The 26,756-nt window shown below is 48.9% G+C and overlaps 1 protein-coding gene across 9 annotated transcripts in view; it reads left to right on the plus strand.

The window, feature by feature from the left end:
• The first annotated feature begins 389 nt into the window (after positions 1-389).
• Positions 390-26,756, plus strand: part of Rimbp2 (RIMS binding protein 2) — a 192,566-nt gene continuing 166,199 nt past the window's right edge. For 3 of the 9 annotated variants that reach the window (XM_075978037.1, XM_075978035.1, XM_075978036.1), the window contains exon 1: positions 848-935. The gene's annotated coding sequence lies outside the window, so the exon portion shown is untranslated. Of the gene's footprint in view, positions 936-26,756 lie in introns of all 9 variants that reach the window. The other 6 variants (XM_075978042.1, XM_075978046.1, XM_075978040.1 and 3 more) reach the window with 4 other exon arrangements.

Genomic DNA, 26,756 nt, shown 5'->3' on the forward strand with positions numbered 1-26,756 from the left:
CAGTGAGATTCTGACCCAGGGGAGTGTGTGTGTGTGTGTGTGTGTGTGTGTGTCCAACTGTGTCCATTTCCTGTTATTATTCTCTCTTGTGCCTCTGTTGCTAGGTAGCTGGTACATCTGGCAATTGCCAAGTTGAGGATAGGAAGGGCACATGGGGGTGATGGGCAGCTGGATAGGGAGGGAGACTGGACAGGGCTGAAGGACCCAGGCAGCTCGGAGCTTTGCAGAGCCGCCTCACTCTCCATTCTTAGCCTGCCAGGGAAGGCAATCCAGTCTGCCTCCACCTGGCTGCAAGGCCCTGGACCACCTGCAGGGGCAGACCCAGCCCTGGGCCGCCAGGGGAGCTCTTTAGCCCTGAGCCCTGCATCAAGGTCCCCAGCTCCGCCTCCATTTCTGCCCTGCTTTTGACCAGGGCTTCGTGAGAGACGCTGCCGGCAGGGAAGGGACAGAGCCATCTTGGGATGCATGTGTGCATGCGCGTTTGTGTGTGCACACGTGTGTGTGTTAAAACACTGCCTTTTCCAAGCTCTGGCTACTGTTCTCTGGCTGCTGGCTCTTTGCGTTCTCTCTCTCTCTCTCTCTCTCTCTCTCTCTCTCTCTCTCTCTCTCTCTCTCTCTCTCTCTCTCTCTCTCTCTCCTTCTCTCTCTCCTCTCCCTGCAAACATTAAATGAATAATTTCTTAGCTAATTCCAAGCGGTGCCCACACACCCGTGCCCTTCAGTGTTGATTGGATCCCTCTCTGGATCTCTCTCTCTCTCTCTCTCTCTCTCTCTCTCTCTCTCTCTCTCTCTCTCTCGCTCTCCTCTCGCTCTCCTCCCTCTCCTCTCTCCTCCCTCCCTCTGGCCCCAGTTTGTAATTTGACACAGTGACTGCAGAGGCTCAGTCTCTGTCTCTCTCTGGGAGCCCGGGAGGCTGGGCACCGAAAACATCCAAGGTAGGCTGCGATTTGAGATTTAATTTTTTTTTTCTCTCTCCTAAAAATAGCTTCTGTTCCATTCACCTTTCTTCTTAAGAGCCGCAGTGGCCTGGGTGACAGGGGCTTAGCCGGGGGAACTCTTTGCCCTGGTGAAGTTTATTTTCCAGCATTGGGAGGATGCCCTTCGGCACTGGGTGGGCAGGGGTGGCTGCCGAGGACAGAGGCTGCAGCGGGTGACGCTTGGTGTGGGAAGCCACTATGCTCCTGTCATCTTGTGGCTTGCCACCAATGGATCCTTGTCAGAGTGAAGGGAAGGGCTGACTGGCTTCTCTCATCTGTACTGTGTTGGCGATGGCGTTGACGGTGGCGCTGTGGCTCTCCCGGTCTTCTGGGGCCCCCAGCCTTTAAGAAAAGCCCCTCTGGGCAAAGTTTGACACCACGGCTGCCGGCGCAGAGCCCTTTCAGAGGGCAGGAAACTCGATCTTGGTTTCAGACCGAACGCCTGGGGCCTGGGACCGACTTCCTGGGGGACAGCGCAGGGGGGAGGGGGCGGACTCAAAGCATCCCAGTCGCTCCAGCATCCACTGCCCACGCGGACAGAAATGTGCAATGTGAATTTGTCAAACAGTGTCCCAGAGAGTGGCTGCAACGGTTTGTTTGTGGAGACAGATATTCTCGGCACAGCGTGGTGTGTGTGTGTGTGTGTGTGTGTGTACAGAGGCCTTTGGCTAGTTGAGATTTTACCCTCCACCTAGAAAGGTAGAGTGTGCAGGTTTACAGTGACCTGCCAGGACACTGGTGTGGACAGAGCCTGAGGGAGGCGATGGCTGGCTGGGACCTCTGTGGGAGCAGTTTGGTTCTGTCCCCAGGGAGAACATACTGGCTGCCCCTTGAGCTGACCGAGAGTTGATGGCTGGGTGATCAGATCAGGAAGAAAAGAGAGAAAGAGGAAAGGAGGGGAAGAAACAAGAGGGCGTAAAGAAAGGGAGAGAAGGAGAGAGGAAAGGAAGAGGGGAGAAAGAATCAAAGAGGAACACACTAGAAGAGAAAGAAAAGTGTGGAGGAAGAAAAGAAGGAAGAAAGGAGGGAGGGAAGGAAGGAGAGAGGGAGGGAGAGAGGCAGGGAGGGAGCAAGCACATTCCCAGCCCGAGTGGAGGGAGGCAGGTCCACCGTGTTGTGGGGACTGGACTTTGGGCTCCCTAGACTCCCCTGAAAGTCTCTTTGTGTTGTAGATCCTCAGGGTGTTGGTGGCCAGGGCTGGGGAGGCAGAAGGTCCTACCTCAGTACAGACCCTTTGGAAGGATCCTGAAGGAGAGGTGGGTGGGAGAGGGTACTGTCACAGATGGAGCTGCCTAGGAGGAAGAGGAGGTGGTTATGGATGTGGAAGAGTGTGGTGGAGGAGGTGGTGCCCAAGGCCCTGGGCCTCTGTGGCAGGTGGTGGAACCATTTCTTCTCTGTCCAGTTCCGAGCTGGGAGCCGAGAGCTGGGAACATCTCAATGAGTCCCTATGTGGAACGAGCATGGGACCTCGGAAACCTGCCCCATGCCCCCATTTCTCCCAGCCTTATTAGAGTCCCCCCCCCACTCCAAACTTGCTTCCTTTTCATCTCAACAGCTGCTAACCCCCAACATTTGTGGTTTTGAGCTCCATACAAAGTGGTTCTATAGGTGCTTGCATGACAGAGGCACGGAGCTTAGGGCCAAATGACTGCCAATGGCTCAGGACCCAGGGCACAGAGCTCAGCTTTTCCAGAAGTCCGGGGTAGAAGAAGCCGCTGGCCATTTCCCTCTTCTCTCACTGTCAGCGTGAGGGAAGATGGGGAGACGTGAGAACCCCACAGTGTCCCCCCCCCCCGGGGGTACAGTGGCTATGCTGGGCTCACACGCCCATCTGCAAAGACACATCAGGCTTCCAGACAGCTGTCCTGTAGAGACTACCACTCAGTGCATCAGGGGCATGATTCAGGGGAGGGGCAGAGCATCTACCTCCCTAAAAGTTCCCAAAGGTGGCTGCTGTTGCTTGGGGACCCCATGTGAAGACCCCTGGATCAAAGGACAAGCCCTCCAGCTTACTAAGCAACTCTGGTGAACATTCTCCATGCTCTCTTAGTCTTTGGTGGGGGCACAGATAGAGCACTGTGACAAGGCACGTGAATACCATGGAGGGCACAGAGGCTTAGAGGAAAGTGGCCTTAAATCTCCTTCGTGCCCAGGCAGCTCCCAGTGGCGCCACAGCGAGTCGGGGTTCAAATGCATGGGCAGTTTGACTGGGGAGCTTCTGGTCTGTGGGGAGGTTTGAGGAGGTGCCAATCTCCAGAGTGCTCCGCCACCTCCCTCAGACCCATCCTGAAAACAGGGACAGTCTTCCATTGAGCTCCCCGCCTTCTCGTTTGCCCCCACCTGTGTGGAGAATGGTGCCGCTTCCTTGTGATGTGGGAGAGGCCAGTCAGCCTTGGGGAGCACCTGCCATCCTTGCTGACATGCTGTCCACGGAAGGGTGGGGCCAGCACCTCTCTCTTTCCGCGTCTCCTGTCTTTCTCACCCTGCCTCCGTCTCCCTCATCTTTTACCCAACTCCACACTTTAAAAAAAAAAAAGCCGTCTCCATGTCAGTCAAACCCTTGCTCCTGTTTGATATGTGACCTTGGTTTGGGGTCTGTACGAAATGTCCAGTATGCTTTCTCTTCAGGGTTGGATGACTATGAACCAGTGTGCGCCAGCCCCTGGCTGGGTTCTGTTGCCTTGAGTGAATCTGGGCACTGCTGTGTTATAGTCCACAGTGTCTGTCACCCATGCTTTAGGCCCCTTTCCCTCAGAAAGGGTGCTGAGACGTCTCCAGAACCCTGGCACACACTAGGGTTCTTGTGGTTGTGAGCACTGCTCCGGGCTGTATCTCAGAGTGGTCAGTGTGAGCGTATACATCCCACGTGCTCTAAGGAATGGCTTCCTGGTCTTGTGACACATGGCGCTGTAACAGTTCTTCAGTCACTGTAGCGGCTCCCCCTCCGCCTTGTGATACTTGCTCCTCTGGTAACAGTATAGGAAGCACTACAGTCCCAAGCTGAGACAAAGGGACAGAGGGAAGGGACCCCGCCCCTGCTCTGTGTGGTAGGGACAGGACTCAGTCATAGATGCTGAGCTGGTACTGACACGGCTGCTGTTACTGGGGGGCGGGGTGGGGACAGAGACAATGGCTTCCTGGACACGATGATGGGTGATTGTCACTGTGGACGCAGAGTGGCCCTGGTTGACGCTGGCCCGTGTCAATGAGCGTTATTTGCGTGTGGAGTTCACAGGCTCTGCTTCCCCACTTTACAGGTAGAGACGAAGCAGTTTGTCCCAGATCATTTGACTATGAGAGACCAGCCCGTGTTCCACATCTAGGTCCCCTGACTCCAAAGCCTGTTGTACTCCAGCCCCACCGTGCCCTTGGTGTGACAGTGGCACGCGGTGAAAACTGACCCTGGACCCAGTGCATGCTCCACTCCATCCCTGGAACTTTGGAGAGCACTCGCGTTCACGGCATGGCTCCTGGTGCCTAGAGTAGGTGCAAAAGGATAGCATTAAGAAAAAAAGTCTTCATTCATTCGTTCGTGTGCATGTGTACATGCGTGAGTGTGTGCATGCCATGGCATGTGTGTGCAGGTCAGAGGCCAACTTGTGGGAATCAGTTCTCTCCTTCCACCCTATGAATTGTGAGGATTGAATTGTCAGGCTTGGCAGCAAGTGCCTTTACTCACTGAGCCATCTCAGTGGCGTGAGGGAGAGAGAGAGAGAGAGAGAGAGAGAGAGAGAGAGAGAGAGAGAGATTAGGGATGGAACCCAGGGCCTTGCACAATGTAGGCAAGTGCTCTATCCCAGTTCCTCCCTCTGGGGGACTCTAGGCAGTTTGCTCTAGCCACACCCAAGTCCCTCACTGGGGGATTCTAGGCAAGCACTCTACTCCTGAGATACAACGCTGGCCTGGTCAGAGCTACTGCAAAAGCAGAGGTGTGTGTGTGTACAGACCACGCCCCCTTCCGCTTTCCTGTCTTGACTGCACATTCCTTCCGTCTAAAAGAAATATTTATTAATGTATTATTAATATATATTAACATATAATATTACCAACATATAATTACTATATAAATATTTATTTAGATCCCCCAGCTCCACCCAGTTTTGCCCACCACTGTCTTCTTTCCCTTTGCATTGAAGTTTGATCTCTCTTGCTATGGCCTTGGCCTGAGATCTCCTCATGGGCTGTGACTCATGTCCGTGGCCTCCTGCATCCATTTTGATCTTCAGGCCACTCAGCATGACAGAGTCCTGTGAAAGCAGGTCTAGCCTGCTGTGTCATGGGAACCCTGTCCTATCTAGTGTCTGTCAGAGCCACTGTGGGGTCCCTAGAGGTCCCTGAGCATTGGTGATATGGCTGTGTTCATTCTTTCTCCCTTACACCTTAGCTCAGAAGCCTCTACCCAAAGCTGCTCACTTGTCCAGGGCTCTGCTCAGAGGTCATTTCCTCTGAAAGTCCCTTCCTGCCTGACCTGCAGGATGCCCAACCTGACATCTCTTCTCTCCCACTCTCCATGGGCAGGGCTGGTCTCTTTGCTCTCTGCTGCCTCCTGGTGGCCTCTTTCTGTATGAGCACCGAGCACAGGGCACAGATGTCTGGTGCAGGGTCTCCTTGTTCCTGCAGGGAACTAGACTTGTGGCTGAGGTGACTTCCAAACTGCTGGCCCATTGCAGCTCGCTTGCAGGTCAGCATCACCCTGAGGCCACTAGCTGTCCACAGCTCTGTGTGGATCAAGCCAAGCTCGGCTCTAAGACAGAGAAGTTGATCCAGGCCCCTAAGTATAAACTCAAATCTTCGGCATTTTCAGTTTACTCAGTCCTCATGGGTTTCCGGGATGTCAGAGCACAAACAGAGCTCAGTGTACACTTATATTCCCAGCGGCAGGAGAGATGAGAGAAGTCCCTGCTGGCCTTTGGACCACTGAGGTTCTCCTGTGAATTCCACTGCCATCCTTGAGAGGCAGCTTGGAACCCAGTGACAGTCACAACAGGGCACCCTCTGGAAGCCAGACCTGTCCTAGAGGCTTTGTTCCACTTGATCCAGGACCGCAAAGGCAATAGCTACTATGTACTGAGTGCTTGCTTATATTCAATATCTTTCTAGAGCACTCTCGTTCCTTGAAAACACTATGAGGACGCTACACTGTGTCTTTATATTGGAGAAACCAAAGCAGAGCGTTCTGAAAGAGGTGCCTGTGGTCCGTACCTAAAGACCCTGTTTTGCCACCAGACTCACCTGGGAAAGGTCACTTCTGTGGGTCTCAGGCATGGAGCTGCTTCCGCTGACTCCATGGAGCCCTCACAGGCCCGCCTTGCCTGATGCCGGGTTAGTGATGCTCACTGTGGCCACGGCACCGGGTTGAACTTGCCTAAGGGGTTGGGCAAGGGAATTTTTAGCACCTCTGGTTGGAAAACTAAGACAATTGACTGTGAAAAGCTGTCAGGACAGGCCACTGCTGTTATTGAGAGATTCAGATGGGGAGGTCCCATCAAGATAGGAATGGGGTTATTGGGAAATATCTGTGGTTTCACAGCTGCTGCATGGGCCTGCCCAAGGAGATTTGATCCAGTGTTAGGGTTTCTAGTGCTGTGAAGAGACACCATGGTCACCGCAACTCTTAAAAAGGAAAACATATAGTTGAGGTGGGCTTACAAGTTCAGAGCGAAGCATGAAGGTGTGCAGACAGATCTGGTACTGGAGGAGGAGCAGAGAGTTCTATATCTGGATTGGCAGGCAGCTGGAAGAGAGAGTGATACTGGGCTTGGCTTGAGCTTCTGAAAGTCCAAAACCTACCCTCAGTGACACACTTCCTCCAACAAGGCCACACCTACTCTAACAAGGCCACACCTCCCAATAGTGCCACTCCCTATGAACCAGCCTTATAGGGGCCCTTTTCATTCAAACCACCACAATTCCTACTTGTTCCCAGCAGATAGACACATGTCAAATTCCTCTTATGTTGAACTTTGCTCTTTGATGGTAGGGGTAGCCCAGCCCTTCTTACCCTGGCTCAAATGGCATATGAGTTGCCCCCTCTCCTCCTTTCCCTTGATCTCAGTGACTGGAGCAGCTGGATAGACTCGCCCTGTCCCTGGGACATCACTGGGACATGATTCACAGAAGGGGCCCCCTGATGGCTGGTTCATTCCCCTGTGCTACCCCAGGCCTGGTGAGCCCAGGATGCTCCAGTCCAGGCTAGGCTGGGAGCTCTGGTAGAGGGAGTTATGCTAACAGCCCCCAAGAGTGTATGGACCTTTGTCCCCTGTGAGGCACAGCCCAGAATTTCTACAGCCCCTTCTGCAATGTGTGTGACTTTTCCTCTCTTACAAGCTGCACTGCCAAGAGCGCATGCAAAGTGAGTGGCCAGAGTGGGAGGGAGAGACCTTTACCCTTGTGACTTACTGCCTGTATCCTTGTGTCTCCATGAGGGATGGGTTGGGGAGAAGTAGCCTGAACCTTTGTCTCAGCCTGAGATTCTTCACTGGTAATCATCAGCTAGGACCCTGGCCATGCCTGGCCTTGCCCTAGGTATTTTTGCTGTCTGGGGCTTCTTTTCTGCTTCAGGCTTGAGGCTCCATGTATGGAAAGCAGGTGTGGGGAGCAGCATGAGGCATCCAAGGAATGGAACAACACCAGGATGCTGCCAGCAGGCCTCATCATCTCTCCCTCTATCTTCCAGGCTCCTGCCCCATGGCTTGCCAGGGGCTTTAACATGATCTTAGGTTTGACAAGAGGCAGCGAGACCACTGTGGTAGCCTGGCTCTTTTGACTGATTGTTCCAGGGATAGCTGTGTCCCCACCTCAGCATGGCTCTATGACTCGCTATCAGGGGGACATGGGAACACACGGTCGGCACAAGCCACTGACCCAAACCCTGTCTCTGACCTGCATTCTCCGGCTAAGGGTCATGAGACTATTGCTTATTCCCATTGGGGTCAGATCCTTCAGCTTCCACCCTGGAGACATGGGTATCCCAGAAGTTTCCCCAAGCTCCAGTGTCGCTGGCTAGCAGTGCAGACCGCAATAACACCGCTTTCTCTACCTTCGGCTCCCCTCCTATGCCCACGTGAAAGCTCGCCTGTGTTTTACTGACTTTATCTGTTTTCAGTAAGTGTGCTTTTTAAAGACATGCATAATTTAATATAATTGCAGACGAGGGCTCTACTTGAGAGCTGCACATCACCCCTAAATAAAGTTAATGTATATATGGCACAGCTGTGATGGGTGAGGGGGTCCCCAGCCTTCCAAGTCTTCATCCTGACTGCCCAGATGCCTACTCTGATGTTTATTGCAAGATCAGCCTGGGAGCAGCTGACAGCGCCACACTCCCCAGACCTTCAGAGCATCCTTGTAAAGCAAATGCATGGGTTGAATGGGGTGGTCAGATCTTGTGTGTGTGTGTGTGTGTGTGTGTGTGTGTGTGTGTGTGTGTTTGTGTGGCTTACTTTGCCTCTTAGGGAGCAGGATGTATTAATTTAATTAAGAGTTTGGGGGTGGGGTCTGAGACAGAGGAAAACACCCCCAGAGAGCTGTAGACCACAGGGGCAGGGGTGAAGTGCTGTGGCTACCTGAAGACATTGGAGGCAGGCAGCCACCAGAGGTGGTCCCCAAAGCCTGTGGGCACTGTAAGCACCGTTATATCTTGAGTGTTGGCATCTATGGTTTCAACACTGAGAAGCCTTGGCCCAGTGTTGTTCCAACTTATTTTGGAAGCCCAGGCTTTATTCTCATCCACACTGTGTGGATGGGGATACTGAGGCATGGAGAGGTGAATCCCTAGCTGAGACTCCACAGTCAGAAGGCAGTAAAACAGGGATTTGAACCCAGGCTCTTCACCATGGTCAACACAATTGCCAGGGTTGGGGTGGGAGGAGGCGGGGGACTCTTCAGGGTGTTCTATGACACAGGATGGCTTCTAGACTTAAAAATTTAAAAACTCCCTTTTAGAGAACATTTGCTTTTATTTACTTAAAAAGTTAATTATTATTTTTCTAAAGGTTTATTTTTATGTGTATGAGTGTTTGCCTGCATGTACATCTTGTGTGTGTGTGTGTACGTGTGTGTGTGTGTGTTTGCTGGTGCCAGAGGAGGCCAGAAGAGGATGTCAGATCACCTGAAACTGGAATTACAGCTGGTTATGAGCCACCATATGGGTGCTGGGAATCAAATTCAGGTACTCTGGAAGAATAACAGTGCTCTTAACTGCTGTGCCGTCTCCCCAGTCCCTGCAATTACTTATTTTGAGTCAAGACCCTATGTATTCCAGGCTGGAGATGATTCTGCCTTTATTTCTGGGATGCTGGGATTACAGGTGTGGGTCACCATGACTGTTCGGGTGGAAGCTTCACCTGAGCCCCTGGCATCCATATATCCAAAGAGTCTGGAAGTTCAGACCGAAGCTCCATCCCAAATCTCCTCCCTCATCCCTCTCTCCAAACCCTACTGCATCTCAGAAACACCAAATGATGACCCCTCTTGCAAAGATGCTTAAGACCACAGGGTATTTGAACTGCCCCCCAGAAAACAGACATGTGGTTTTCCAGTCTTCCTGTCTCTTCTCTGGGGGGCTGGAAAATCATCCGGGAACATGTATTCATTAAACCTAGGCTTTTTCTAATTTGGTTTGATTTGGTCTGATTTGGATTGTTGCATCGGCAGAGAGGCTTATCAGGGTACAGAAACTTATCAATGGAGTTTTATGTAGTGCTGGAGATGGAACCCAAAGCCTCAAACATGCTAAGCAAGCACTCTACCAACTAAGCAATATTTCCATACTTAATTTTTTAACCCAGAAGTTGGGAGTTAACAAAATGGCTCAACAGTTGAAGGTTTTGCCACCAAGACTGACGGTCTGAGTTCGATCCCCAGGACTTGTACTTCAGAAGGAGAAAACTGACTCCGCAAAATTGTCCCCTGATCTCCACATGAATTCTGTGGCATGTGTGTGCGCACACACACGATAAGTAAATTATTTGATGTAGTTAAATATTAAAAACAAAGCAGACAAACCAGCCAAGTTGGGAGCTGGCTTGGGAAAGCACAGCCGGAAGGGGGGGTGACGTCTCTGTGACTTTGGGGGTGGTGCAGGCGCTTGATGTTTTTACTCAGAAGGAAGCTTTTCCAGGCAGCTCCTGGGCACAGAAAGGGTGAGGTTTAAGGGGACTTTATACAAGACCCTATGTGAGTTGGTGGGGTTCATCTTACTAGCCCGCTTTGGGGACCCATCCCCTACTTCTGCCACATTCAGGAGGCCTCTGTATTGCCGAGGATTTAAACTCTGCCTCTAGATTTCTCTTTGCTTCCAGAAGTCTCTTTTCTCCCTGCAGCTCCTAAGCTCTGTCTGCAACTATAATCCTATTTTACTTTCTTCTCCCCCGACAAACTCCACTTAAAAGCAAGCCTCGTGTATACTGTACATTAAAGCTATTGATTCAGACTCAGAAATGTAGAAAGCCACCAGACCCCAGAGGAGGCCTTGACAGCGTGTGTGGAACGCTAATCAGGGCTTGTGGTGGCAAGTCATGCGGGGGCCTCAGACTTCTGTGGATCCGATTAAAGGCCCAGCCAGGCCTGCTAGGGCTGAACAGGGACAGCAGTCACCCAGCCTGGCCATCCCAGCCCAGGGAGGCAGCAGGAGGTAGGGAATGGGCAGAACTGAGAACTTGAGAGTGAGTGACATGCCCTTTAAAAGCTTGTGATCATTGATGGTCATCCCCCTCCCCCCCCACTGCCGCCCCAAAGACAGAGTTTCTCTGTGTAGCTCTGGCCAACCTGGAACTCACTCTGTATGTAGACCAGGCTGGCCTCGAATTCAGAGATCCGCCTGCTCCTGCCTCCCGACTGCTGGGATTAAAGGCACATGCCACCACCGCCTATTCCCCAATGGCCACTTAAAAACACTCTTTCCACTCAAATTCTAGAACAAGGTGGTTTTCAAACACCAACAGTTTTCTTAGTAGTGAATTAGGGATTCTTGGGAAGACAGTGAGGTGACCTGGGACTGGGTGGGTGGAGTGGACCCACTTGGATGGAGGCCTACAGGAGGCCAGTGGAACAAGAAGCAAGCCTTTCTCTGTTGGTTAGCTAATTGTTCAAGGTTCTCGGAGGGACCACTGGCAGCCGGGGTTACTTCTGGCTTCCAGGCCTTGGTGGGAAACCGACTTTTCCTGACTGTGGACCTTGGAACAGCAGTGTTTCATGACAAAGAACACATTGCTGGCATTAGTCATCTTCTCTGGGCCCTTGATGGGGAAGCAGACGCCTTGGCCCACACTGGCGGGCCTAGGCTGTGCTGCTCGAGCATTTATTTCATGAGGTTGCTACGTGGTTGCTACCCAGCTTTATGTATGGGCAAAGACACACACAGGCCACTCGTCCAGAGTCACAGACTTTGTATCTGGGTCTGGGGGTGGGGGAACCAAGACTCCGGTCTAGATGCTGATTTTAGCCTTCCGTCTCCACAAAGCCACACCCTTCCTCCAGATACTCCACCCACCGTGCACACACACAGACCTGCCGACCTAACTAACCCCCAGTCTCCCAGCTCCTTGATGAAATGTGTGGTTATTTCTTTGTTGACTGTGCTGTGGACAGTTTTGGAATTTTCCTAGAAGCACCGCACAGTTTCAGCTGCTGAGAGGTCTAGCTTTCTCTGCCCCTTGTAGTATAAACCGGCAACTCTGGGAAGTGCCAGGACTCTTCCACGCTGTGTTGCTGAGGAGGGAGGTCTTCGGCCTGCAGTCTCTATTTTCTGGTGTTCCAACCCCCTCTAAGAACAGAATGGGGGTGGCATATTCACCTCACAGGGCAAAGGGTCTGTCCTTAGCAAAGGGATATACGGGGAAAGGTATTTATGGGGGCATCACCATCCTCAACCTTTTCCTGAGAATGTGCGTTGGTCATTTTACTGAGAATGTGCATTGGAGGCCTGCCAGCACTACAGTGGGAAGCCTGAGGACTTTCCTCCCCGCCTCCTCCCCAGCACTCTGGTAAAGTGGGATCCTTGACGCTATAAATCAGGGGACAAATCCCAGTTTAGAGGTGAACACTGATTAAGTTAAAGCCCAGGTCGCGAACCTTCCTCCTGAGTGCTGTTTGTTTCTTATTTTTAGCGTCTTTGTTTGAGACGCCTTTGGGAACACACGGATAATCTCTGTGGGCGGTTTCGATTTCTATCAGTTCTGTTGACTTTTCTGACTCTCCCCTGGGATATGCAAAATAGACCCCAGCGGGGAGGGGCTTCTTTCCCTTTTCCTGTAGCCTTAATTTTTCCTAATTGTCGAGTCTCAGGGCTGTGTCACTGATCGCTGCTCCTGGGGCCACCTGCGCTGGTTATGTCTATTGATGATGTGGTGATGTATGCTAGCTGGGGGAGGGGGAGGGTCCCTCCACTCCCACCCATCACACCAGCTGTGCTCAGCATCCTTCCTAGGAACTACATCTCAATCCGGGGGTGTGACCTGCTGTTGACCAGGGTGGTACTGGGGTTGGGGTGGGGGTGGGGGTGAGAGCAGAGAGAAAATGAAGATGCTGAGCTAGAGAAAGGCCTGGCCTGTCAGGAGATTTATTTCTGTAAACCAGCGCGGGCGCCTTTATTAATTAAAACGTAATAAATTAAAAGAGAATAATGGACCTGTCAGGCCATGGTTTGTCATCTGCTGCTCAGAATCAGGCAGTCACAGGGCTTGTGATAATCAGAGGGAAGAAAGAAGTTGGTGGGGAAACAAAGACGGAGCATGGTGGTGGTGGGGGGTTGGGAAGTTGGGGGAATCTTTGGCAGATCCAGGCCCAGCCAATGGCAGTCTAGGCCCAGGTTTGCATTCAGCCCCAGGCCCACATTCAGCCCCATCACGAAGAACTCAGGCTCCACGCCCCTGGGTTGAGGTTGGAAGCTTCCCTTTGTGAGAAGAAGAAATTGATACTCTGATCCTGAGAACATATGGAACCTTCCAGGACAGGAGTCCAGACAGCCCCTCCTTTCCGGAGGCCTCACTTTTTTTTATATTGATGTTTATTGAGCTCTACATTTTTCTCTGCTCCCTTCCCTGCCTCTCCCCTTCCCTTCAACCCTCCCCCAAGGTCCCCATGCTCCCAATTTACTCAGGAGATCTTGTCTTTTTCTACTTCCCATGTAGATTAGATTCATGTATGTCTCTCTTAGAGTCCTCATTGTTGTCTAGGTTCTCCGGGATTGTGATTTGTAGGCTGGTTTTCTTTGCTTTATGTTTCAAAACCACTTATGAGTGAGTACATGTGATAATTGTCCTTCTGGGTCTGGGTTACCTCACTCAATATGATGTTTTCTCATTTGCTTGCAAAATTCAAGATGTCGTTATTTTTTTCTGCTGTGTAGTACTCCATTGTATAAATGTACTGCATTTTCCTTATCCATTCTTTGGCCAAGGGACATTTAGATTGTTTCCAGGTTCTGGCTATGACAAACAAAGCTGCTATGAACATAGTTGAGCACATGTCCTTGTGGCATGATTGAGCATCCTTTGGATATATACCCAAATGTAGTATTGCCGGGTCTTAAGGAAGGTTGTTTCCTAATTTTCTGAGAAATCTCCACACTGACATTCAAAGGGGCTGTACCAGCTTGTACTCCCACCAGCAATGCAGAAGTGTTCCTTTTACCACACAACTTCTCCAGCATAAGTTGTCGTCAGTGTTTTTGATCTTGGCCATTCTTACAGGTGATAGATGGAATCTCAGAGTTGTTTTGATTTTCATTTCTCTGATGAATAAGGATGTTGAGCTTTTCCCTAAGCATCTTTCAGTCATTTTAGATTCTTCTGTTGAGAGTTCTCTGTTTAGGTATGTACTCCATTTATTTTATTAGATTATGTATTCTTTTGGTGTCCAATTTCTTGAGTTCTTTGTATATTTTGGAGATCAGACCTCTGTCTGATGTGGGGGTTAGTGAAGATCTTTTCCCACTCTGTAGGCTGTCGTTTTGTCTTGTTGACCATGTCCTTGGCTTCACAGAAGCTTTTCAGTTTCAGGAGGCCCCATTTATTAATTGTTTCTCTCAGAGTCTGTGCTGATGGTGTTATATTTAGGAAGTGATCTCCTGTGCCAATGCATTCAAGTGTACTTCTCACTTTCTCTTCTGTAAGGTTCAGTGTGGCTGGCTTTATGTTGAGGTCTTTGATCCATTTGGACTTGAGTTTTGTGCATAGTGATAGATATGGGTCTATTTTCATTCTTCTACATGTTGATATCCAGTTATTCCAGAAGCACTTGTTAAATATGCTTTCTTTTTCCCATTTGATGTTTTTTGCTTCTTTGTCAAAAATCAGGTGTTTGAAGGTGTGTGAATTAATATCTGGGTCTTCTATTAGATTCCATTGATCCTCCTGTCTGTTCTTATGCCAATACCAGGCTGTTTTCAGTACTGTAGCTCTGTAGTAGAGTTTGATGTCAGGGATTGTGATGCCTCCAGAAGTTCTTTTATTGTACAGGGTTGTTTTGGCTATCTGGGTTTTTTGCTTTTCCATATGAAATTGAGTACCGTTCTTTCAAGGTCTGTGAAGAATTTTGCTGGGATTTTGATGGGTATTCCGTTGAATCTGGAGATGACTTTTTGTAAGATTGCCATTTTTACGATGTTAATTTTGCCTACTCAAGAGCATGGGAGATCTTTCCACTTTCTGGTGTCTTCTTCAATTTCTTTCCTCAAAGATTTAAAGTTCTTGTCATACAAGTCTTCCACTTCTTTGGTTAGAGTTACTCCGAGATATTTTGTGCTATTTGTGGCTATTGTGAAGGATGTTGTTTCTTTTATTTCTTTCCCAGCCCTTTTATCATCTGTGTACAGGAGGGCTACTGATTTTTTTGAGTTAATCTTGTATCTTGCTACATTACTGAAAGTGTTTATGAGTTATAAAAGTTCCTTGGTAGAATTTTTGGGATTGCTTATATAAACTATCATATCATCAGCAAACAGTAAAAGTTTGACTTCTTCTTTTCCGATTTGTATTCCCTTGATCTCCTTTTGGTGTCTTATTGTTCTAAGTAGGATCTCAAGGATTATATTGAATAGATATGGAGAGAGTGGACAACCTTGTCTTGTTCCTGATTTCAGTGGGCATTTCTCTCCATTTAGTTTGATGTTGGCTGTTGACTTGCAGTATATTGCCTTTATTATGTTTAGGTATGTTCCTTGTATCCCTGCTCTCTCCAAGATCTTTATCATGAAAGGATGTTGTATTTTGTGAAAGCTTTTTTGGCATCTAATGAAATGATCATGTGGTTTTTATTTTTCAGTTTGTTTATATGGTGGATTATGTTCACAGATTTTTGTATGTTGAACCATCCCTGCATCTCTGGGATGAAGCTGACTTGATCATGGTGGATGATGGTTCTGATGTGTTCTTGGATTCAATTTGCCAGTATTTTATTTAGTATTTTTGCATCAATGTTCATGAGTGAGATTGGTCTATAATTCTCCTTCTTAGTAATGTCTTTCTGTGGTTTAGGTATCAGGATAATTGTAGCCTCATAAAAAGAGTTTGGCATTGTTCCTTCTGTTTCTATTGTGTGGAATAGTTTGAGGAGTATTGGTATTAGTTCTTCTTTGAAAGTATTGTAGATTTCTGAACTGAAACCATCTGTCCTGGGCTTTTTTTGGTTGGGAGACTTTTGATGACTGTTTCTATTTCTTCAGAAGTTATAGGTCTGTTTACTTTGCTTATCTGGTCTTGATTTAATTTTGGAAAGTGATATTTATCCAGAGTTGTTCATTTCCTTTAAATTTTCCAATTTTGTGTAGTACAGGTTTTCAAAATATGACCTGATGATCCTCTGTATTTCCTCTGTATCTGTTGTTATGTCCCCCTTTTCATTTCTGATTTTGTTAATTTGGATATTCTCTCTCTGCCTTTTGGTTAGTTTGGATAAAGGTTTGTCCATTTGTTGATTTTCTCAAGGAACCAACTCTTTGTCTCATTGATTCTTTGTATTGTTTTCTTTGTTTCTATTTTGTTGATTTCAGTTCTCAATTTGATTATTTCCTGCCCTCTAGTTCTTTGGCCCAGCAGAGATCTCTGGTTCCTGCCTAATCTCTTGGAGGTTCCAGATTCACCCAGTGTGACTGGCTTTATGTTGAGGTCTTTGGTCCATTTGGACTTGAGTTTTGTGCATGGTGATAGATATGGGTCTATTTTCGTTCTTCCACATGTTGACATTCAGTTATGCCAGCACCATTTGTTAAATATGCTTTCTTTTTTCCATTTAATATTTTTTGCTTCTTTGTCAAAAATCAGGTGTTTGAAAGTGTGTGCATTAATATCTGGGTACTCAATTTGGTTTCATTGGTCCTCCTGTCTGTTTTTACACCAATGCCAGGCTGTTTTCAGTACTGCAGCTATGTAGTAGAATTTGAAGTCAGGGATTGTGATGCTGAGGCCTCACTTTTTAAGGACCTAGCATTCACCTACGCTTTTGCTGTGGAGGCTCTTGCCCAGGGGCTCATGCCTGGAGCAGGCTCCGCTTTCAGAAAACACTCCAACTCAAGGCTCGAAAACAAAACAAGCAATTATTATACTTTCTTAGGAAAAATCTTTCCTGGTAGAGAAACGTGGATACCTTTGTACTCCAGGTAAACAGAGACTCTTTTTTTTTTTTTAAGTGTTTACCTTCTGACTCTTCCCTGTTGTCTAAAGAGTTTTCCATCTCAAAAGTCTAACTTTTGTTTCAAGATAAGGTTCCATTACGTAAACCAGGCTGTCCTTGAACTTAGAGATCTACCTGCCTCTGCCTCCCCCAGTGCTAGGATTGAAGTTGTACACCCCCATGCCTGCCCTACAAAATGTAACTTTGCTTTTGTCTTTTCCAGACCGGGTTTCTCTGTGTAGTTTTGGAGCCTGTCCTGGAACTCACTCTGTAGACCAGGCTGGCCTTGGACTCAGAGATCTGCCTGCCTCTGCCTCCTGCAAGCTGGTCTTAAAGGCATGCGCCACCACCACCTGGCCAAAATGTAACTTTTATTGGTGTACTTTGTTCAGTTTCTAGTCACCTGGTATGCTTCTTGTAGTTTTCTGTCAACTTGACACACCTGGAAAGAGGGGACCCTTAACTGAGAAACCGTCTTCATTGATTGGCTTGAGAGCACACACCTGGGGCATTTCTTGATTGGTGATTGAAGTACGCACGTCTGTGAGTGGGTAGAGGGCGTCACCCCTGAGCAGGTGTAGGAAAGCAAACTGAGCTTGGCAGCAGGAGCATGTTCTTCCATGGCCTCTGCTTCTGTTCCTGCCTTGAATTCCTAGCTTTGCTTCCCTTGATGAAGGACTCTTAGCATATAAGCCAAATGAAGCCTTTCCTTCCCATGTTGCTTTTGGTAGGTGTCTTACTGCAGTGACAGAGAGCAAGTGATGACGTGGGAGGGTCTTCCGTTTTGTGTTGATTTCATTGGTTAATAAAGAAACTGCCTTGGGCATTTGATAGGCCAGCCCTTAGGTGGGTGACGTAGAGAGAACAGAGTGCTGGGAAGAAGGGAAGTGACTCAGAGGCCATGGAGCCACCAGATCAGACATGCTGAATCTTTCCCTGTAAGCCATCACTTCGTGGTGCTACACAGATTATTAGACATGGGTTAATCAAGATGTGAGAATTAGCCAATAAGAGGCTGGAACTAATGGGCCAGTCAGTGTTTAAATGAATACAGTTTGTGTGTTGTTATTTTGGGTGTAAAGCTAACCCTGCGGGAGCTGGGTGGGATGAAAAGCAGGCCTGCCTGCAGCTCATCACTACAAAGTGAGGGCACCTGGGAACTTAGGACAAGGAGTGATGTTTACTGAATGTGGGGGGGGGGAGGGAGGGAGGTGCGCTCTGTCCCCTCTCATGCCTGCTTTGTTTCGTTTTCCTTTGGCTTAGGAAAGGAACCACATGCATACGTGTGTAGGGTCTACAACCCTCTCAGGGCAGCAAGGAAAACCTCTTGTGCTATTTCCATTTTGAAAATGGTACGGCAGAGCTGGGAAGATGGTGTAGCGGGTTAGGCGTCAGCTGTGCGAGCAAGACCACCCAAGTTCACCGCTCAGAACTCATGTACAAAGAATCGGGTGGCTCGTGGCATGCTTGTAATTTCAGAGCTGAGAAGGTGGAGACAGGTGGATTCCCACATACATACACACACACACATGTACACACTCATACACACATATACCTACACATACACACACACACATATACACATACATACACTCAGAGCGAGTGAGTGAAATAACCAGGCTGTTAAAAAGAGGACAGTCCTTCTTTACAGGAACTTCTTCTGGAGGGTGCTCTTTAATCTTATTAGTGACTTAAACCTTCACTGCTTGCTGGGAATCTGCACTACCCAACTCCCCACCCCCTTGTGTTCTGGCTCGCTCTGGGTCCTCCCTCTCTGCTCCTCTCTTTGGCGTCCTTTTCACTTCACTCCTTCCTCCTCCTCATCCTTCTGGATCCCAGCTTGACTGAGGAGCCCCTCCAGTGGCATCCAGCCAGCTGGCGGGAGATACCCACTTGTTGGTATTGAAACACATGGCCTCGCCCTTGTGGACCCAGCCAAGTGATAACTGTCCTAGCTGTGTGTGCCGGGCCCTGAGCCAGCACTGGGTTATTGTCTGCCTTGTGTCGAGTTTGGTCTTGGCAGACTCTGGTCCTCCTGCACAGTGATGACCTCTAATCTTAGCAGATTCTTGAATTTATGCTTGGCACTGGCCCATGAGGCCCTGCTGTTGGGACCAGCAGAGTGACATGAACCCAACACCAGGCCCCTTGTCTGAGTGTCTGTCTTGTGCGGGACGTTGGGAAGGTGACAGTAGCCTCATGGTTTCCATGTGCACATCACACTTCAGCGTCCTGGCACTTCCTGTTTGTGACACCCCATGGCTCAAGCAGCCCCTGGAAGCAGAGGATATCTGTCACAGCTCTCAGTATGATGATGAGAAAGATCTGTGATGGATGTCACATGACCCCAAATGAGACTTCATTTAGAAGGACACTAGAGGAGGTGGGTGAATTGTGGTCTGGAGGGTTCTATACCCAGGACAGCTGCAGGGACCTCCAGAGCCAGGCCTGATGTGTTTTCTCTCTGGAGAGAAGGACAATGAGCTTGAAACAATGGTATGGGAAGTAGCTGGGATGTGTAGCCTGGTGAGCCGCAGACCCAAGTCTGCTTCCTTGGGATGCCTATCCTGGGGAACTGTAAGTTTTGTCCATGGCTCCGTCTTGGGAACAACCACCTGGAGTAGAGTACGGCTCTGTCAAGAGCCTCTTCTTTTCTCTTGAGCATCATACAGAAGGGTCCTCCTGGCAGAGAGGCCAGATTTGCTGATGCAAAGGGAAGTCAGGCCCTGGTACCTGGATCAGGCTGGCGGAGTCCATGGGAGACAGGGATGTAGTGAGATAGACGAGTCTTACCACTGTGTCGCCACCTCAAGCTTCCAGAGTAGACATTTTCTTCTCATGCTTAAATTCAAGGTCAGGGGATTGGCAAGTCATGCTCCTTGGTGGGTGGGTAGGGAAGGTGGGGTCCTTCTGCCCCATCCCAGCTTCCAGTGGTCATCAGTGCTCTGCACTCCCTGGCTTGAGGTCACGTCTCTGTGCTGTCACCCTTCTTTCCACGCATCTAGGCTCTTCTAGGAACATATTGACTAGCTGGAGTGGTAACCTGATCTTCACGTCTACTTGAATTAAATCTGCAAGGGGCCTGTTGCCAAGTGAAGCCACAGGACCCTTCGATGACGAAGGCACTGTTCCACCCACCATAGTCAAAGAAGCTCACTATATAGCCCAAGGTGGCCAAGAAAACCGTGATCCCCAAGCCTCCAGTGATGGGATTACAATCATGTGTCAACAACACCTGGCCAGTAATCTCACATTAAACATGAATTACCTGCCAGCACTTGGGAGGCAGAGGCAGGTGGATCTTATGAGTTCAAGGCGAGGCCAGCCTGGTCTACAGAGCAAGATCCAGGACAGACTCCAAAGCTACAGAGAAACTCTGTCTCAAAAATAAAATAAGATAAAATAAATAAAACAACCCTCCACCCCCCCAAAAACCTCAAAACCATGAATTACCTAAGCCTCTCATGGCCCTAAAGTAATTAGCAAATCGATAGGACTCCTCATTTCTTAAAAGATAAGATATAATTTATTTACAAATCTTTTGGGACAAATATTTTTGTTATATTAGGGCAGTTTGTAGCTAAAAGACAGACAGTCACATGTGTAACACCAGAATCCTGTGGAAATGGGTCTTTCAAGATTTGTTTTTTAAGCCGGGCGATGGTGGCGCACGCCTTTAATCCCAGCACTCGGGAGGCAGAGGCAGGTGGATCTCTGTGAGTTCGAGACCAGCCTGGTCTACAGAGCTAGTTCCAGGACAGGCTCCAAAGCCACAGAGAAACCCTGTCTTGAAAAAGCAAAAAAAAAAAAAAAGGATTTGTTTTTTAGTTTTCACTTATGTGTATGTTGTATGGTCTATGTGACCAAAGGTCATGTTTTGTTTGGGTGCCTGATGAATCCAGAGAGGGTGTTGGATCCCGTGGAACTGGAGTTTTAGGCAGTCGTGAGTTGCCTGACATGGGCGTTGAGAACTGAACTCAGGGCCTCTGTGAGAGCCATCTGTCCAGCCCTATGGCCCAGCCATAGTGAGAGGGTCTCTTGTTACTGTGTGATCCTCCACAGCATGGTAAGGCCTAAGCAGGGATTAGACAATGCTTTCCATGGCAGGGGTAAATCCAGCCAGGCCTTTCCATCTCCATTCTGTGCCTCTGCTGGATCCACGATCAAATGCCAAGTGTGCACGGTACCATCCACCATTTTTGACGCAATCTAAAGGGCCACATTTTCTTAGCATATTGCAACTTTAGAGACACTATTTTAGCAGTCAGTAGCTTCTATGAACTGTCCCCAATGAGCAATGCATTGTGGGGATTTTAGTTGCTCACGTTGGTGTCCTGCTGTGGGGTAGGCTAATGCTTGCCGCTGGGAATGGCCAGAACTTGAATGGCTCAGGCTGGAGGGTTTACCACATCCTGTGGAGGTGCAGGAGCGACAGGTGTGAAGTCCTGGTAGCCATTCGGGACCATGTGTCTTTGCCTATGGTTTCACCGTGTTATAGGATCCCGCATCTCCACAGTGAGCTGGCAGTGGGAAGAAGGCTTCTCTCTGATCCTCCTTTGTTGTGGCACCTTTCCTGTTGGCACAGGAATGCTGACTGAGTGCTTCCAAGGCTCCACATTTGTAGGGACACTGAGACCTGTCCTGGCCACATGTGTATCTGTAAGAAGTATGGTCTGGGGCTGTCATATGGGGGAAGGAATGGGGAAAGAATCAACATTTCTTAATTACGAATGCTTGTAATTAACACCTATGACCTTCAATTCATCTGAAAGCATCGCTTAAACTCAGCTCGTTAGCTCCACTTAAGGAAACTTCAGCGGCACATTGACAGAGGCTGAGGGTGGATGGCGGGTCCCTTTCGGGAGCCGGGGGCCAAGGAGCTGATGTAAGCATCAGCTCAGGACATAGGCTCAGAACACAGTGGGGGATGAGAACTTTTGGGGCCAATGGAGGTGATGGCTGAACAACCCTGGGTCCCCAGTGTTGCTGAATTACTAATATACAAGCCTGGCATGTGTTTTACTGAAAATCATCTTTGCGGAAGGACAGATGTTTTATTTATTCATTTATTTCTTTTTAAAATTAGTTCTTTGAGAGTTCAGATCTCCTCCCCACCCCCACTTTGCTACCCATCCACCTTTGTGGGGTTTTTTCTTTTCATTTTTTTTTAAATACCAATTTGCATTGCCCAGATAATCTTGGCCATGTGGTCTTCCACTGGAGAATGGTCAGCTTACTGAGGACGATACTGTTAGAGCAAAGTATCTCTCCCAGCAGCAAACAGTTATCATTTGTTCCATGAATGGGGTTGGGGTTGTGTGCCCAGCTCTCCTCTCCATGTCGGGATTTGTTCCGGCTTGGGCTTGCTCAGGCTTTGTGTGTGCTGTTGTGATTGCTATGAGTCCCTATGTGCAGCTTCACTGCTGTGTCCAGGAGAGATTTCCTTGTAGCTCTCCACCTCCTCTGGCTCCTGTGCTCTCTCTGCACCCTCTCTGCAGTGATCCCTGAGCCTTGGGAGCAGGAGAGTGGTGTATGCATTCCCTTTAGAACTGAGCATTCTGAAGCCCCTTATAGTCTGTGCTTTGACCAGTTGTGGATGTATGTGTTGTTCACCAATAATTGCAAATAGAAGCCTTTAAGATGAGATTTGTATCTTAGCTACAGTTCTATTACTGTGAAAAGACCCAACAACCAAGGCAATTCCTATAAAAGAGAGCATTTAACTAGGGGGCTTGCTTACAGTTTCAGGAGGTGAGTCCATTATTATCGCGGTAGGGAATGTGGTGGCAGGCAGGTATGGTGCTGGCACAGTAGCTGAGAGCTTTACATCCTGGTCAGAGGGAGGGGCAGGGGGGAGTGGGAGAGACGGAGGGGGGCCTGGTGTGGGCTTTTGAAATCTTAAGCCCATATCCAGTGACAGTCCTCTTTCAACAAGGCCACACCTCCCAATCCTTCCCAAACAATCCTATTAACTGGGGACCAAGCATTCAGACAGCTGAGCCTATGGAACCATTCTCATTCAAACCGTAGGTTGAGAGATGCATTGATTTCACTCGGAGAGCTTGTTCCTTCTGAAGTTTCTCTTGCTTGCTCTTTAGTAACCTGACTTCATCTGCTAAACTCACACAGAATGCGAGGGACAGCCTCCGCACTCCACAGCCATACCACTGAAACATTTTACCAGACACATTGTGTGACTTCCCCACAAGGGGGCGGCAGACCTGGACCAGATGCCTCCTGAGGACCCCTGCCTTTGAAGCAGATAGTCATGAGTGTGTGTTGGCTGAGTAAGACTCCTGCGTGCCTGGCTCTCTGTCTGCCCTTCTACTCCTTGCTCCTCCTTGACATGCATCTCAGACATGATTCAGGTGTGTGGATTGTCCTCACTCCTTGCTGAAGCGGTGCAGTGGTGAAGTGGTCCTTGGAGAGGGGTGCAGGCTCCTTCCAAATTTGGCCATCTCGTCTGTGAAGTCACTGTAGGTGAGACCTCACGGCCATGAGGATCCTAGCAGGATGGATCCCAGAAGAGGAAACATCTATTCTTAAAAGAGGCGGAACCAGGACAGGAGGATTTCCATAAGTTTGAAGTTACCCTGGGCTATGTTGTGAATTCTAGACCAGACTCAGCTTGAGTGTGAGACAATGTCTTGAGCAAAATAAACAGGGTGATGGCTCATGCCTGTAATCTCAGCACTTGGGAGGCTGAGGTTGGAGGATTCCCGCAAGGTCAAGGCTAGCTTGGGCTGTATAGTGTCTCTGAGGTCAGCAGGGGTCCCAAAAATCTGGAGGCTGGAGGGGGAGGGAAGGGGAGAAAGCCAGGCCAGGTCTCCTTGCCTCCCTGGTTTTTCTAAGTTAGGCCATCTCTGAGTACTCTCCACTCTCGACTTTCCACTGGTTGCTCAGGGTGCAGCTTATGGCCAAGGACATTCGTTTTCTCACTCGGGCCTCTCTTGTCCATAGAGAAGTCCTACCTGTCTTTCTCATGTTTAAAACCACGCACAAATCTGGGTAGATCTGGGTGGAAAGTTAAGTATTTCTATGTGCAGTATTTTGAAGTAGGGCATCTCTCTCCCTCTCTCTCTTTTGAAAAGGGGGTCACTCACAACATTTCTGTGTGAGGAAGTTATGTGAGGAGGGGCGACATTGGCACCAGTACTGTCCTATCAGAACGCTGGAAGTCTCTCCCTAAGAAGGCACCGCCACCCCGACCTCTAACATCATCATTGGGTCTCCAAAGAAAATACAGATTTTAAAAGAGGCTTTGAGATGAGTGTCTTCCTTGAGGCCCTCTCTCGGGGATTGATGAACGTGGGTCTGTTCTGTCCTCTGGACAAATGGTTCATCAGACACTAGGTCCTGGAGCAGCAACCCCTTGTCACCTCTGGGCTCTGCCCTGAGCTCACCAGGAATCAGTCATGCTGGCTCTAGCCTGCCTGGAGACAAAAGGACTCGCTCCCGATGGTGTGCGAGGTACCAGTTGGCCAGATGCCCTTCCCACTCTGGTTGATTCATCACTGCGTGGCCTGTATTCTATCAGCTGCTCTTGTTGGGAATGGGGCAGGCTATATTTTCTTTATGGTGCACTGTTTCAAGGCCCCAGAGCCAGTGGGCTTAATACATTCACAGTGTAAAAATACTCACAGCCTCCTTCCAAGGTTTTGTCCTCTCTCAAAAGAAGCTGCGTACATACCAAACTTATATCAACTCCAGCTGGAAGTTGAGATTTGGAGCATTGGCCAATTTATTAAATACTTCATTTGATATTTATATATGTGTATAATGTATTTGGATCCAGCCCATCCCCCATTCTCAGCCATCCAATCCTCTCCCTTTTTCCTCCCAACTTCATACACTTTTTTCCTTTTTTAAATCCACTGAGTCTGCTTGGTGTAGCCTGTATGTGCATGGGTACAGGGCCATCTACTGGAGCATGGGGTCACCTTTTATGGCATATTTTCCTGAAGAAAAATGATACTCCCACCCATAGTCATCAATTGCCAGTGGCTTATTAGGAGTGGGACTTTGTGAGTCTGTCCCCCATTTTTTTTTCTCCATATGGAGTTACATATACTAACTTAGCCTCAAACTCACCATGCAACCCATGTGGCTGTGTCTGGAGAACTTTGACTGTCAGTGCTAGACCCATGAAGAGAGGCAGAAGGACCAGGCCCTTTAGTGGGTGGTCAGGTAGGAACCCACCCACTCTACTCTGGCAATACCTCTATTCTATTGGGAGGCTAGACAAGGAACTGCTTTGGGGATGCTGAGGGGTTCAGCACGAGTCAGATTCCTCTATCAGTGTAGAGGTAGGTGAGATGCAGGGGATGGGGAGTTGGGGGTGAGGAGGGGGTGACGAGCGGGCTGACAGCAGCACCAATCTCTAGTTACCAACAGAGGAGGCTATGGAAGCAAACAGCCTCATAGTGAGGGTACCTGGGCAGAGGAAGGTAAACGTACAGAGACTGGCATTTATTTATTTGTTTGTTTGTTTATTTTTGGTTTTTCGAGACAGGGTTTTTCCGTAGCTTTGGAGTCTGTCCTGGAACTCACTCTGTAGACCAGGCTGGTCTTGAACTCACAGAGATCCACCTGCCTCTGCCTCCCGAGTACTGGGATTAAAGGCGTGCGCTACCACCGTCTGCCCAGACTTCTCTTTTTGTTTCGAGACAGGGTCTGACTCTGTTGCCCAGGCCGGATCTTACCCTGTAGCCCAGCGTTTCCACCCTCCACCTTGATCTTTCAAGTAGCTGAGATGACAGACAAGCTTGTACCACAAGGCTCCTCAACTTTACTTCCTGGAGGTTGCAATCTTTATTCTTCCACAGCCCCTGCCCAGCTCAGCATCTTTGCTTCCCCATCGCAGGGGTTCCCATCCTTCTGTTAGAACACCCGAGGTTTGCCCCAGGTGGCAGCCTGGGTAGCCAGTGAACCCCCCCTCCCGCTCTTCTGTCCCACCTGCAGAAGGCACTGTAGGACAATCTCAGGGTACAGTGACCTCATTTGATTTGAAAAAAAGGGGGGGTCTGGAGAACCAGGAAGCCTTAGGAAATTGGAGTTTGGTTTGTGTAACATGGTGTGTGAGCTCCAGCCTCCACAAGCCGGTGTTTGCCATCATCCCTGCTGGTGGGATTGCTTATTTCCATAAATAATCCGCCAGATAAATGATTTAATTAACTTAATGAATCAGATTGTGAGAATCAGACCTGGCTGAGAGTACACATATATTTCTTGTTCATTCCTTTCTCTGACTGTGGACGTTTTCTTGGAACCAGGGATCTGGGGGCTGATGTCATGGTCAGTGCTGGAGCTTGGAGTTGATTGACCCTAGACGGCCCATTCTAAGGTGACCAACCAACTCAGACCGTGGTGTTTCCTTTTGTCCTAGGGATTGAATTCATGGTCTCACATGTGCTAAACAAGCTCTCTGTTGCTGAATCACGCTCTGAGTCCTCTTTTTATTATTTTTGAGACAAGATCTTACTAAGTCTGGCCTTGAATACACCCTGTAGCACAGACTGGCCTTGAACTTGCAATCTTCCTGCCTCAGCCTCCTAAGTAGCTGTAATGACAAGAGTGTGTCACCAGGCATGGTGATCTGGGGGCGCTGTAAGTGTTTGCTTCTGGAAAGAATCACGCCACCCTGAATTTACAAGGGTTGTTTTCAATGAACACTAGAACCAATCAGAGAAGACATCAGCACATTGACTGGGTTGTCATGTGACTCATTCCACCAGTGATTTTTCTTTACATGGCAATTTGATAGCAGATGTCCCAGCAGGATTTGGCACTCTCGTGAGCACTTGGCAGAGCCTTTCAGCCATATACCCCTGCCTTCATGAAACATGCTTTCTTGGGATGTCTACTGCTGTGATAAACACCTGAACAGGAGCAACATGGGGAGGACAATGTTTGTTTCAGCTCACAGGCTCCACATCACAGCTCATCATGAATGGAAGCCAGGGCAGGGACATGAGACAGGAACTGAAGCAGAGCCCATGGAGGGACGCTGCTTACTGGCTTGCACCTCATGGCTCGCTCAGCCTGTTTTCTTAACACCACTTGGGACCGCCTGCCCACAGTAGGCTGGGCCCTCCCACATCAATCGTTAATCAAGAAAACACCCTATAGACTTGAATAAAGACCATCTGATGAAGGCATTTTCTCCAT

This window comes from Microtus pennsylvanicus, chromosome 1 (genome assembly GCF_037038515.1).
Source record: "Microtus pennsylvanicus isolate mMicPen1 chromosome 1, mMicPen1.hap1, whole genome shotgun sequence".
Taxonomy (NCBI): Eukaryota; Metazoa; Chordata; class Mammalia; order Rodentia; family Cricetidae; genus Microtus; species Microtus pennsylvanicus.